This window comes from Oratosquilla oratoria, chromosome 19 (genome assembly GCF_046742065.1).
Source record: "Oratosquilla oratoria isolate Oo_2021 chromosome 19, ASM4674206v1, whole genome shotgun sequence".
NCBI lineage: Eukaryota > Metazoa > Arthropoda > Malacostraca > Stomatopoda > Squillidae > Oratosquilla > Oratosquilla oratoria.
The window spans coordinates 39,985,959-40,001,428 of record NC_134795.1 but is presented as its reverse complement, the minus strand read 5'-3'; the positions used below and the strand labels follow the sequence as shown (position 1 = coordinate 40,001,428).

At 37.1% G+C, this 15,470-nt stretch overlaps 1 protein-coding gene across 6 annotated transcripts in view; it reads right to left on the bottom strand.

Moving 5' to 3' along the window:
* The window catches only part of LOC143035849 (shootin-1-like), an 841,540-nt gene extending 839,520 nt beyond the window's left edge, over positions 1-2,020 (bottom strand). For all 6 annotated transcript variants that reach the window (XM_076202920.1, XM_076202921.1, XM_076202919.1 and 3 more), the window contains exon 1: positions 1,843-2,020. The gene's annotated coding sequence lies outside the window, so the exon portion shown is untranslated. The remainder of the gene's footprint in view (positions 1-1,842) is intronic.
* Between the last annotated feature and the right edge of the window lie 13,450 nt (positions 2,021-15,470).

Below are 15,470 nucleotides of genomic sequence, written 5' to 3'. Positions count from 1 at the left end.
ATATCTGAGAGAGAGAGAGAGAGAGAGAGAGAGAGAGAGAGAGAGAGAGAGAGAGAGAGAGAGAGAGAGAGAGTGTGTGTATTCACCTCGGATCTGCTGCAGTCTCTGTCGAGACAGCCAGACACCACCCTACGGCAGTGAGCTCAGAGCTCATTATTTGCCGATCTCTGGGTAGGTCTGAGACCACTCACACACCACACACCGGGACAGCAAGGTCACAACTCCTTGACTAACGTCCCGTACCTACTCACTGCTAGGTGAACAGGGGTTACACGTGAAAGGAGACAAACCCAACTTATCTCCGCCCGGCCGGGGAATCGAACCCCGGTTCTCTGGCTTGTGAGGCCAGTGCTTTACCAATCCGCCACCGAGCCGTGGTGTGTGTGTGTGTGTGTGTGTGTGTGTGTGTGTGTGTGTGTGTGTGTGTGTGTGTGTGTGTGTGTGTGTGTGTGTGTGTGCGTGCGTGTGTGTGTGTGTATCTGTGTACGTGTGTCTGTATACCTGTGAGAGAGAGAGTGTGTGTGTGTGTTTGTGTGTGTGTATTCATTTGGTCTTTGGATCACGTGTTGGTCTCGTGATCGACAGCTATTTCCCTCCTGGAAGAGAGCTCAGAGCTCGTAGGTCCGATCTATGGGTAATGCTATGACCTTGCACACACACACACACACCCAACTCCCCGCCCACGAGAGTCAGAGTAACGACCCGAAGCGCAGCGGTACTGAAATAATTTCGGCCCTGGGCATGATTCGAACCAAGAACTGCGGGCCACTATGGTGGCAGTTCAGCGCTCTACCAACTACGCCACCGTGTGTGTGTGTGTGTGTGTGTGTGTGTGTGTATTCACCTCGGATCTGCTGCAGTCTCTGTCGAGACAGCCAGACACCACCCTACGGCAGTGAGCTCAGAGCTCATTATTTGCCGATCTCTGGGTAGGTCTGAGACCACTCACACACCACACACCGGGACAGCAAGGTCACAACTCCTTGACTAACGTCCCGTACCTACTCACTGCTAGGTGAACAGGGGTTACACGTGAAAGGAGACAAACCCAACTTATCTCCGCCCGGCCGGGGAATCGAACCCCGGTTCTCTGGCTTGTGAGGCCAGTGCTTTACCAATCCGCCACCGAGCCGTGTGTGTGTGTGTGTGTGTGTGTGTGTGTGTGTGTGTGTGTGTGTGTGTGTGTGTGTGTGTGTGTGTGTGTGTGTGTGTGTGTGTGTGTGTGTGTGCGCGCGCGCGTGTTGTGTGTGTGTGTGTGTGTGTGTGTTACCTTGTCTTTTTCCGTATTTTTCCATGACACCTTGTCACTCTCCTATCCCAAAGAAATCTTACCCATCAACGTTGCTTACTTCCTCCGTCATTGTGAAAGAGAGAGAAAGAGAGAGAGAGAGAGAGAGAGAGAGAGAGAGAGAGAGAGAGAGAGAGAGAGAGAGAGAGAGAGAGAGAGAGAGAGAGAGAGAGAGAGAGAGAGAGAGAGAGAGAGACAGACAGACAGACAAACACAGAGAGAGAGAGAGAGAGAGAGAGAGAGAGAGAGAGAGAGAGAGAGAGAGAGAGAGAGAGAGAGAGAGAGAGAGAGAGAGAGAGAGAGAGAGAGAGGAGGGAGGGAGAGAATGAGGAGGGAAGGACGAAAAGAAGGGAGGGGGGGAAAAGGGAGAGGGGGAGGAGAAGAGAGATGTGGAGGGAGGGAAAGAGAGAGAGGAGTGAAACAATGAGAGAACGACGGGTAGGAGAAACATACGAGTAGAGGGGGAACGGTAGAATCACCATCAAAGTTCATTTATCCTTCTTGTATCAACAAAGCAGTTCTGATATCACGAGAACATTTGAAACACTACTTACCACAGTATAGATATGACCAGATCGAATACACCACTTAACTACAATATGAGTTTTATTATAACAAGTCAACCTCCTAAGCACTTCACTGGGGATTCTATATATGTACAAGTCTAAACTGAATCAACGAAACTGGTTTTCACACATTATTTCATCACACACCAAGCGCGACTGACCGCAATCGTTTCGCCGCAGTCGATTCCTCGCAGCACATCAGGGAAAGCATGTCGTACAGTATTATAAGTTAGGAACAAGTCCATAAACACGCACTTTATATTTGTCTATATACATATACGTACATACATACATACATACATACATACATACATACATACATACATACATACATACATACATACATACATACATACATACATACATGCATACATACATACATACATGCATACATACATACATACGTACATATTGTACATACATTCCGGGAGGGAAATAGCTGTCGATCAGAGTCCAACACGTGATCCAAGACCATGGTGAATCATACACGCACGTGTATCTATGCATGTATGTATTTACAACTAGGTAAATACAGACATACATAAATACACACACACGTGTGTATCTATATGTGAGTGTGATTTACCATGGTCTTGGATCACGTGTTGGACTCGTGATCGACAGCTATTTCCCTCCCGAAAGAGAGCTGAGCTCGTATATGACCGATCTATGGGTAATACTGTGACCTTACACGCACACACACACCCAACCCAACCCTGCCCACGATAGTTGGAGTAACGACTCGCAGCGGAGCGATACTGAAATTATTTCAGCCCTGGGCGGGATTCGAACCCGGACCGCCGTAGTGGCGGCCGCGAACGCTACTACCGCGCCAAGTGTGTGTGTGTGTGTGTGTGTGTGTGTTTACCTTGTATTTACCTAGTTGTATTTTACGGGAAGGGGAGCTATGCTCGTGATGTCCCGTCTTCATATCTCATTTTATCTAGACTTTTTAAATTCGTGTATTGTTTTTGCACACACCACTTTCTCACCTAACTTGCTCCAAATGTCTATTACTCAGTGGGGAAAGCTGTTCTTTTTCAGATCTCTTCTATAATTGTCTTGATTTTCTTTCCGTGTTCTCTTGTATTTCTACTGTTCCATTTTATTAGATCCTCTCTATCAATAGTTTCTATGCCTTTCATGATTCTATAGATAGTTATCAAGTCTCCTCTCTTCTTTGCTCTAATGTCTGTAGCTCAAGTTTTGCTAGCCTCTCTTCATATGATAGTTCTGAGAGTGTTGGTGCCAATTTTGTAATTGCTCTTTGTATTCTTTCAAGTTTTGTTATACATTTTTTTGTACTTGGTGACCACATCGTCGCTGCATATTCCAATCTTGGTCTTATCAAGGTAACTAGTATTTTCTTCACAATTTCTTCGTCCAGGTATGTAAAAGCCACTTTGATTGTTCTTGTTGAATTATATGTTTCTCCAAAATTTTTGTTGATATGCTTCTCAGGGGATACATATGTGTCACGCATACACACACACACACACACACACACACACACACTTTCAACGAACGGACGGCTTGAAGAACGCTCTGAAGAAAAGTGCAGATTGTGGATACCAACGCAAAGAGAAGTGCCTTTTTGTATTTGCAGGGGGGGGGGGAAATTGCTCGTGAGGTAGTGGGAAAGTAAGGAAAGAGGAGAGGGGGAGGGATTGCTGGGGAAATGGAAGGTAATGAGGAGGTGGAGGAAATGGCCCTGACGGGCCGCCGTAAGGTAGACAAACGACCCCAAGACGAGTTGGATGATAACATGTCTAATAGGAATGTGAAGATTAGAGGTATAGATAGGAGCAATATAGCAGAAAGTGATGAGAATATTTTCAAGGGATTTAAAGAGAGTGGGGGGGACACAAACCCCCCCCCCGACTGACAAGACTAGAGAAGAAGGTTGATAAGGTGATCGAGGACTTGGAGAGTAGGTTAGGTCATATGAACACCATTTTAAAAAGGGTTGAAAGATTGGAAGAACTGGAAAAGGCGAATAAAAACTTAACTGATGAAATAGAAGAACTAAAAAGACAGTTAAGAGAGGTAAAGGGGGAGAATGAGGAATTGAAGAAGAATAGTAAAGAAAACAGAGAAACAATAGCTAAAGAAAGTAAAAATTGGAAGCAAACCCAAGAAGGAAATAAGATTTCATTCACTGACATAGTCAAACAGCAATTGAAAGAACATACTGAAGACTCAGTTATTAAAGTGATGAGACAAAAGGAGAATATAGTAAGGGATTTAGCAGACAAGAAGAAATGTATAATTATATTAGGAATGGAAGAGAAACACAACACAGATAGAACCACAAGAATCAAAGAGGAAAATGAAAAAGTAAGCCAATTACTAGAATCAGTTCAAGAAGATGAACCAGGAATTATGAAACAAATCGAAGAGAAATTTAGACTCGGAAAGTATAGCACAGACAAGACCAGACCAATTAAGATTAAATTCAAGTCACAAACAACGGCAGAGAATATCTTATCCAAAACAGGGAAACTAGCAACAAGTGAACAACACAAAAAGATATGGATAAAAAGAGAAATGAATAAAGAGGAAAGAGAGGAAGAAAAGCAGAAAAGACTGGAAGCTAAGACAAAAAACGAGAACAGAACGGAGTCAGAGAAAGAGAGATTCTATTGGAGAGTAGTGAACATGAAACTAAGGAAGTTCGACATACAAAAGAAAAACATAACGGTAAACGAGAACACAATGGAAGTGGCAGAAAACTAAGAGTGTCTTACACAAATATAGATGGATTAATAACAGGATTGAATGGGCTGAATGATTATTTGAAAGAAAAAGAACCGGACATAATGGGAATTGTAGAAACAAAATTAAAAGGCCCACTACCACCCAACAGTGTAGGACATGATGCATACAATTATTGGATTAGAAACAGAGAGAAAAAGCAAGGGGGTGGAGTTATGTTCCTGACTAAGAAGGATATAAACGTGAAAGGTGTCATATATGGAAAGAATACAGTAGAGATGATTATGATAGAAGTGGAAGACAGAGATAAGAAGAGCAGAAAATTTGTGATCAATTATGTGCCTCCGAAAACAGCCTCATGGGAGGAGAGTGAATATAAAAGTATGCTAGAGGACACAAAGATAGCATTAACTAAAATAATGGAAGACGGAGGAAGAATAGTTATGATGGGCGACTTTAATTGCAAAGAAATCTGCTGGGAAGAGATGACAGTAAAGAGTGGTGATGACTCATGGGGAAATGCTCTACTTGAGATGATTACTGACCATTCAATGACACAATGGATACAAGAGAACACTAGGTATAGAAATGAAGAAGAACCATCGAGGCTAGACTTAATAACTACATCTGAACCTAGAATAGTGGACAAGATTGAATATAAAACACCAATAGGTAAAAGTGACCACATATTGATTGAACTGGAACTTAATGAAGAAAAATATATGAAAAGAAATGAACAATATAGAAAAGGAAGAATGATGTATGAAAAAACAAACTTTGATAAAATAAGAGAATTCTTCCAACAAGAAAACTGGGAAGAAATATACAAAGAAGAAACATCAGTGGAAGAGAAATGGAATATTTTGACAAAAATTTACAAAAAAGGAGTGGAAAAGTATGTCCCAAGACAAAAACAAGAAAAAGAATATGTAAAATGCTGGTACAACAAAAGTTGTAGGGAGTTAAAAGACAAAAGAGACAAAGCCTGGACCAGATGGAAAAAAGACAGAAGACCTGAAAAATGGAAAATATATACTGGTTATAGAAATGAATATGTACAAAAGTGCAGAGAGAAAAAAAGAAAATATGAAAAAGATGTTATAGAAAAGTGTAAAGATCAACCAAAACTATTCTACAGATTTGTAAACAATAAACTGAAAAACAAACAAGACTTGGAGAAATTCAGACAAGGAGGAGTTGAATACACTGAGGAAATGGAAATGGCAGAAATTATGAACAAACATTTTAAATCAGTGTTTACAAGGGAAAATATACAACCTGAAGAGATTGAGTGGAAAGAAAAAGTCCCCCCTATGGAAGAAATAGAAGTAACAAAGAATGAAATATTGACACACTTGGGTAATTTTGATGTCAGAAAATCGCATGGGCCAGATGAAATAGCAAACTGGATTCTGAAAGAATGCAGGAATGAACTGGCAGACAAAATACATAGCATAATAAGCAGTTCCTTAAAAGAAGGAAAAGTTCCAGAAGATTGGAAAAAAGCAAATATAGTACCTATATATAAAGGAGGAAATAAAGAAGAACCTACCAACTATAGACCAGTCTCTCTAACAAGTACAATAGCAAAAATTTGTGAAAGAATTATCAAAAGTAGATGGGTAAAATACTTGGAAAAAAACAACGTACTAAATCCAAGGCAATTTGGATTCAGACAAGGACGGTCATGCGTCACCAATTTAATATGTTTCTATTCAAGGCTAATAGATATAATACAAGAAAGAGATGGATGGGCTGATTGTGCATTTCTAGACCTAAAAAAAGCTTTTGACAAAGTACCACATAAAAAGTTGCTTAAGAAATTAGAATATGAAGGAGGAATACAAGGTAAATTGCTAAATTGGATGGAAGACTTTTTGCAAGAAAGAAAAATGAGAGTAGTGATAAGAGATCAGCACTCAAAATGGAATGAAGTAATAAGCGGTGTCCCGCAGGGAACAGTTCTGGCCCCAATAATGTTTGCTATATATATTAATGATATGGATGAAGGAATTGAAAGCTATATGAGCTTCTTTGCAGATGATGCAAAACTACTGAAAAGAGTGAAAACTGAAGAAGATTGTGAATCACTACAGAGGGATCTAAATAAAGTACAAGAATGGAGTAGGAAGTGGGAGATGGAGTTCAATACAAAAAAGTGTAGTATAATGGAATTTGGAAAAAGCAAAAATAGAATAACAGGATCATATAATTTGGGAGAAGAAGGAATAAAAAAAGTAGAAAATGAGAAGGACCTGGGAGTCATTGTTATGAATAATATGTCACCTGAGAAACATATAAATAAGATTTTTGGAGAAACTTATAATTTAATAAGAACAATCAAAGTGGCATTTACATACCTGGATGAAGAAATGGTGAGGAAAATCCTAATCACCCTGATAAGACCAAGATTAGAATATGCAGCAACGATATGGTCACCAAGTACAAAAAAATGTATAAAAAAACTTGAAAGAATACAAAGAGCAATCACAAAACTGGCACCAACACTCTCAAAACTATCATATGAAGAGAGACTACAAAAACTTAAACTACAGACACTAGAGCAAAGAAGAGAGAGAGGAGATTTGATAGCTATTTACAGAATCATGAAAGGCATAGAAATTACTGATAGAGAGAATCTGATAAAATGGGATGACAGATATACAAGAGGACACGGAAAGAAAATAAAAAAAGACAGCTATAGAAGAGATTTGAAAAAGAACAGCTTTCCTCACAGAGTAATAGACAGTTGGAACAAGTTAGATGAGAAAGTGGTGTGTGCAAAAACAATACATGAATTTAAAAATAGTTTAGATAAAATGAGATATGAAGACGGGACCCCACGAGCATAGCTCCCCTTCCCGTAAAATACAACTAGGTAAATACAACTAGGTAAATACACACAATAAGATTTTTGGAGAGACTTATAATCTAATATGAACAATCAAAGTTGCATTTACATACCTGGATGAAGAAATGGTGAAGAAAATCCTAATCACCCTGATAAGACCAAGATTGGAATATGCAGCAACGATATGGTCACCAAGTACAAAAAAATGTATAAAAAAACTTGAAAGAATACAAAGAGCAATTACAAAATTGGCACCAACACTCTCAAAACTTTCATATGAAGAGAGACTAGAAAAACTTGAACTACAGACACTAGAGCAAAGAGAGGAGATTTGATAGCTATTTACAGAATCATGAAAGGCATAGAAATTACTGACAGAGAGAATCTGATAAAATGGGATGACAGAAATACTAGAGGACACGGAAAGAAAATATAAAAAGACAGCTATAGAAGAGATTTGAAAAAGAACAGCTTTCCTCACAGAGTAATAGACAGTTGGAACAAGTTAGATGAGAAAGTGGTGTGTGCAAAAACAATACATGAATTTAAAAATAGTTTAGATAAAATGAGATATGAAGACGGGACCCCACGAGCATAGCTCCCCTTCCCGTAAAATACAACTAGGTAAATACAACTAGGTAAATACACACACACACATATATATATATATATTTATATAGTTATATATAAATATGTGTGTGTGTGTGTGTATATATATATATATACATATATATATATATATATATGTATATATATATATATATATATATATATATATATATATGTGTGCATGTATTTACCTAGTTGTATTTACCTAGTTGTATTTTACGGGAAGGGGAGCTATGCTCGTGGGGTCCCGTCTTCATATTTCATTTTATCTAAACTATTTTTAAATTCATGTATTGTTTTTGCACACACCACTTTCTCATCTAACTTGTTCCAACTGTCTATTACTCTGTGAGGAAAGCTGTTCTTTTTCAAATCTCTTCTATAGCTGTCTTTTTTTATTTTCTTTCCGTGTCCTCTTGTATTTCTGTCATCCCATTTTATCAGATTCTCTCTATCAGTAATTTCTATGCCTTTCATGATTCTGTAAATAGCTATCAAATCTCCTCTCTCTCTTCATATGATAGTTTTGAGAGTGTTGGTGCCAGTTTTGTAATTGCTCTTTGTATTCTTTCAAGTTTTTTTTATACATTTTTTTGTACTTGGTGACCATATCGTTGCTGCATATTCTAATCTTGGTCTTATCAGAGTGATTAGGATTTTCTTCACCATTTCTTCATCCAGGTATGTAAATGCCACTTTGATTGTTCTTATTAAATTATAAGTTTCTCCAAAAATCTTACTTATATGTTTCTCAGGTGACATATTATTCATAGCAATGACTTCCAGGTCCTTCTCATTTTCTACTTTTTTTATTCCTTCTTCTCCCAATTTATATGCTCCTGTTATTCTGTTTTTGCTTTTTCCAAATTCCATTATACTACACTTTTTTGTATTGAACTCCATCTCCCACTTCCTACTCCATTCCTGTATTTTATTTTTATCTCTCTGTAGTGATTCACAATCTTCTTCAGTTTTCACTCTTTTCAGTAGTTTTGCATCATCTGCAAAGAAGCTCATATAACTTTCAATTCCTTCATCCATATCATTAATATATATAGCAAACATTATTGGGGCCAGAACTGTTCCCTGCGGAACACCGCTTATTACTTCATCCCATTTTGAGTGCTGGTTTCTTATCACTACTCTCATTTTTCTTTCTTGCAAAAAGTCTTCCATCCAATTTAGTAGTTTGCCCTGTATTCCTCCTTCAGTTTCTAATTTCTTAAGCAACTTCTTATGTGGTACTTTGTCAAAAGCTTTCTTTAGGTCTAGAAATGCACAGTCCACCCATCCATCTCTTTCTTGTATTATATCTATTAGCCTTGAATAGAAACATATTAAATTGGTGACGCATGATCGTCCTTGTCTGAATCCAAATTGCCTTGGATTTAACACTTTGTTTTTTTCTAAATATTTTACCCATCTACTTTTGATAATTCTTTCACAAAGTTTTGCTATTGTACTTGTTTGAGAGACTGGTCGATAGTTGGTAGGTTCTTCTTTATTTCCTCCTTTATATATAGGTACTATATTTGCTTTTTTCCAATCTTCTGGAACTTTTCCTTCTTTCAAGGAACTGTTTAGTATGCTATGTATTTTGTCTGCCAGTTCATTCCTGCATTCTTTCAGTATCCAGTTTGCTATATCATCTGGTCCATGCGATTTTTCTGACATCAAGATTACTCAAGTGTTAATATTTCATTCTTTGTTACTTCTGTTTCTTCCATAGGGGGGACTTTCTCTTTCCATTCTTTCTCTTCAGGTTGTATGTTCTGCCTTGTAAACACTGATTTAAAATGTTTGTTCATAATTTCCGCCATTTCCATTTCCTCAGTGTATTCAACTCCCTCTTGTCTTAATTTCTCCAAGTCTTGTTTGTTTTTCAGTTTATTGTTTACAAATCTGTAGAATAGTTTTGGTTGATCTTTACACTTTTCTATGATATCTTTTTCATATTTTCTCTTTTCCTCTCTGCACGTTTGTACATATTCATTTCTATAACAGGTATATATTTTCCATTTTTCAGGTCTTCTGTCTTTTTTCCATCTGGTCGAGGCTTTGTCTCTTTTGTCTTTTAACTCCCTACAACTTTTGTTGTACCAGCATTTTACATATTCTTTTCCTTGTTTTTGTCTTGGGACATACTTTTCCACTCCTTTTTTGTAAATTTTTGTCAAAATATTCCATTTCTCTTCTACTGTTGTTTCTTCTTTGTATATTTCATCTCAGTTTTCCTTTTGAAAGAATTCTCTTATTTTATCAAAGTTTGTTTTTTCATACATCATTCTTCCTTTTCTATATTGATCATTTCTTTTCCTATATTTTTCTTCATTAAGTTCCAGTTCAATCAATATGTGGTCACTTTTACTTATTGGTGTTTTATATTCAATTTTGTCCACTATTCTAGGTTCAGATGTAATTATTAGGTCTAGTCTCGATGGCTCTTCTTCATTTCTATACCTAGTGTTCTCCTGTACCCATTGTGTCATTGTATGGTCAGTAACCATCTCAAGTAGAGCGTTTCCCCATGAGCCGTCTCCACCCTTTACTGTCATTTCTTCCCAGCAGATTTCTTTGCAATTAAAGTCGCCCATCATAACTATTTTTCCTCCCTCTTCCATTATCTTGTTTAATGCTATCTTTGTGTCCTCTAACATACTTTTATGTTCACTCTCTTCCCATGAGGCTGTTTTCGGGGGCACATAATTGATCACAAACTTTCTGCTCTTCTCATCTCTGTCTTCTACTTCCATCATTATCATCTCTACTGTATTCTTTCCATATGTGACACACTTCACGTTTATATCCTTCTTAGTCAGGAACATAACTCCACCCCCTTCCTTTTTCACTCTGTTTCTAATCCAATAATTATATGCATCATGCCCTACACTGTTGGGTGGTAGTGGACCTTTTAATTTTGTTTCTACAATTCCCATTATGTCTGGTTCTTTTTCCTTCAAATAATCATTCAGCTCATTCAATCCTGTAATTAATCCATCTATATTTGTGTAAGACACTCTTAGTTTTCTGCCACTTCCATTGTGTTCTCTGTTTCCCTTTTGTTTTTCTCTTGTATGTCGACTTTCTTTAGTTTCATATTCACTACTCTCCAATAGAATCTCTCTTTTTCTGACTCCGTTCTGATCTCGTTTTTTTCCTTAGCTTCAAGTCTTTTCTGTTTTTCTTCCTCTCTTTCCTCTTTATTCATTTCCCTTTTTATCCATACCTTTTTATATTGTTCACTTGTTGCTAGTTTCCCTGTTTTGGATAAGATATTCTCTGCCGTCGTTTGTGACTTGAATTTAATCTTAATTGGTCTGGTCTTATCTGTGCTATACTTTCCGAGTCTAAATTTCTCTTCGATTTGCTTCATAATTTCTGGTTCATCTTCCTGAACTGATTCCAGTAATTGGCTTACTTTTTCATTTTCCTCTTTGATTCTTGTGGCTCTATCTGGGTTGTGTTTTTCTTCCATTCCTAATATAATTATATATTTCTTCTTGTCTGCTAAATCTCTTACTATATTCTCCTTTTGTCTCATCACTTTAATAACCGAGTCTTCAGTATGTTCTTTCAATTGCTGTTTGACTATGTCAGTGAATGAAACTTTATTGTCTTCTTGGGTTGTTTTCCAATTCTTAGCTTCTTTAGTTATGGCCTCTCTGTTTTCTATACTATTCCTCTTCAATTCCTCATTCTCCACCTTTACTTCTCTTAACTGTCTTTTTAGGTCTTCTATTTCATCAGTTAAGTTTTTGTTCGCCTTCTCTAGTTTTTTCCAATTTTTCAAACCTCTCGGCGATTTTTGTCATCTTGCCAAACCTAACTTCCCAGTTGTCAGACATTTGTTGAAGTTTTTCCTCCAGTTTTGTCAGTCGGGGGAGGTTGGTATCCGCCGCCCTTTCATTAAATCCTTTGAAATTATCATCCTCACCTTCCATTGTACTGCTCTTATCTATGTTTCTGATCTTTACATTTTTATTAGACATTTCGTCGTCACTCAGTTGGTCGGGGGGCCGTTTTTTGATGTTTACATTTCGTCTGTCTGCCTGGGCCAAGTCTTCTCCTTCCTCATTTCCTTCCATTTCCCTCAGCAATCCCTCCCCTTCTCCTCTTTCCCTACTTTCCCACTACCCCACGAGCAATTCCCCCCCACCCTGCAAATACAATAGGTACTTCCTTTGCTTTGGAATCCTCTATTTTTCACTTTTTCTTCAGAACGTCTTCTACGCCGTCCGTTCACTGAAGTGTGTGTGTGTGTGTGTGTGTGTGTAATTCACCTCGGATCTGCTGCAGCCTCTTTCGAGACAGCCAGACACCACCCTATATATGTGTGTGTGTGTGTGTGTGTGTGTGTGTGTGTGTGTGTGTGTGTGTGTGTGTATTTACCTAGTTGTATTTACCTAGTTGTATTTTACGGGAAGGGGAGCTATGCTCGTGGGGTCCCGTCTTCATATCTCATTTTATCTAAACTATTTTTAAATTCATGTATTGATTTTGCACACACCACTTTCTCATCTAACTTGTTCCAACTGTCTATTGCTCTGTGAGGAAAGCTGTTCTTTTTCAAATCTCTTCTATAGCTGTCTTTTTTTATTTTCTTTCCGTGTCCTCTAGTATTTCTGTCATCCCATTTTATCAGATTCTCTCTATCAGTAATTTCTATGCCTTTCATGATTCTGTAAATAGCTATCAAATCTCCTCTCTCTCTTCTTTGCTCTAGTGTCTGTAGTTTAAGTTTTTGTAGTCTCTCTTCATATGATAGTTTTGAGAGTGTTGGTGCCAGTTTTGTAATTGCTCTTTGTATTCTTTCAAGTTTTTTTATACATTTTTTTGTACTTGGTGACCATATCGTTGCTGCATATTCCAATCTTGGTCTTATCAGGGTGATTAGGATTTTCCTCACCATTTCTTCATCCAGGTATGTAAATGCTACTTTGATTGTTCTTATTAAATTATAAGTTTCTCCAAAAATCTTATTTATATGTTTCTCAGGTGACATATTATTCATAACAATGACTCCCAGGTCCTTCTCATTTTCTACTTTTTTTATTCCTTCTTCTCCCAAATTATATGATCCTGTTATTCTGTTTTTGCTTTTTCCAAATTCCATTATACTACACTTTTTTGTATTGAACTCCATCTCCCACTTCCTACTCCATTCTTGTACTTTATTTAGATCTCTCTGTAGTGATTCACAATCTTCTTCAGTTTTCACTCTTTTCAGTAATTTTGCATCATCTGCAAAGAAGCTCATATAGCTTTCAATTCCTTCATCCATATCATTAATATATATAGCAAACATTATTGGGGCCAGAACTGTTCCCTGCGGGACACCGCTTATTACTTCATTCCATTTTGAGTGCTGATCTCTTATCACTACTCTCATTTTTCTTTCTTGCAAAAAGTCTTCCATCCAATTTAGCAATTTACCTTGTATTCCTCCTTCATATTCTAATTTCTTAAGCAACTTCTTATGTGGTACTTTGTCAAAAGCTTTTTTTAGGTCTAGAAATGCACAATCAGCCCATCCATCTCTTTCTTGTATTATATCTATTAGCCTTGAATAGAAACATATTAAATTGGTGACGCATGATCGTCCTTGTCTGAATCCAAATTGCCTTGGATTTAGTACGTTGTTTTTTTCCAAGTATTTTACCCATCTACTTTTGATAATTCTTTCACATATTTTTGCTATTGTACTTGTTAGAGAGACTGGTCTATAGTTGGTAGGTTCTTCTTTATTTCCTCCTTTATATATAGGTACTATATTTGCTTTTTTCCAATCTTCTGGAACTTTTCCTTCTTTTAAGGAACTGCTTATTATGCTATGTATTTTGTCTGCCAGTTCATTCCTGCATTCTTTCAGGATCCAGTTTGCTATTTCATCTGGCCCATGCGATTTTCTGACATCAAAATTACCCAAGTGTGTCAATATTTCATTCTTTGTTACTTCTATTTCTTCCATAGGGGGGACTTTTTCCTTCCACTCAATCTCTTCAGGTTGTATATTTTCCCTTGTAAACACTGATTTAAAATGTTTGTTCATAATTTCTGCCATTTCCATTTCCTCAGTGTATTCAACTCCTCCTTGTCTTAATTTCTCTAAGTCTTGTTTGTTTTTCAGTTTATTGTTTACAAATCTGTAGAATAGTTTTGGTTGATCTTTACACTTTTCTATAACATCTTTTTCATATTTTCTTTTTTCCTCTCTGCACTTTTGTACATATTCATTTCTATAACCAGTATATATTTTCCATTTTTCAGGTCTTCTGTCTTTTTTCCATCTGTTCCAGGCTTTGTCTCTTTTGTCCTTTAACTCCCTACAACTTTTGTTGTACCAGCATTTTACATATTCTTTTTCTTGTTTTTGTCTTGGGACATACTTTTCCACTCCTTTTTTGTAAATTTTTGTCAAAATATTCCATTTCTCTTCCACTGTTGTTTCTTCTTTGTATATTTCTTCCCAGTTTTCTTGTTGGAAGAATTCTCTTATTTTATCAAAGTTTGTTTTTTCATACATCATTCTTCCTTTTCTATATTGTTCATTTCTTTTCATATATTTTTCTTCATTAAGTTCCAGTTCAATCAATATGTGATCACTTTTACCTATTGGTGTTTTATATTCAATCTTGTCCACTATTCTAGGTTCAGATGTAATTATTAAGTCTAGCCTCGATGGTTCTTCTTCATTTCTATACCTAGTGTTCTCTTGTATCCATTGTGTCATTGAATGGTCAGTAATCATCTCAAGTAGAGCATTTCCCCATGAGTCATCACCACTCTTTACTGTCATTTCTTCCCAGCAGATTTCTTTGCAATTAAAGTCGCCCATCATAACTATTCTTCCTCCGTCTTCCATTATTTTAGTTAATGCTATCTTTGTGTCCTCTAACATACTTTTATGTTCACTCTCCTCCCATGAGGCTGTTTTCGGAGGCACATAATTGATCACAAATTTTCTGCTCTTCTTATCTCGGTCTTCCACTTCTATCATAATCATCTCTACTGTATTCTTTCCATATATGACACCTTTCACGTTTATATCCTTCTTAGTCAGGAACATAACTCCACCCCCTTGTTTTTTCTCTCTGTTTCTAATCCAATAATTGTATGTATCATGTCCTACACTGTTGGGTGGTAGTGGGCCTTTTAATTTTGTTTCTACAATTCCCATTATGTCCGGTTCTTTTTCTTTCAAATAATCATTCAGTTCATTCAATCCTGTTATCAATCCATCTATATTTGTGTAAGACACTCTTAGTTTTCTGCCACTTCCATTGTATTCTCTGTTTCCCTTATGTTTTTCTTTAGTATGTCGAACTGCTTTATTTTCATGTTCACTACTCTCCAATAGAATCTCTCTTTCTCTGACTCCGTTCTTTCCTCGTTTTTTGCCTTAGCTTCAATTCTTTTCTGCTTTTCTGCCTCTCTTTCCTCC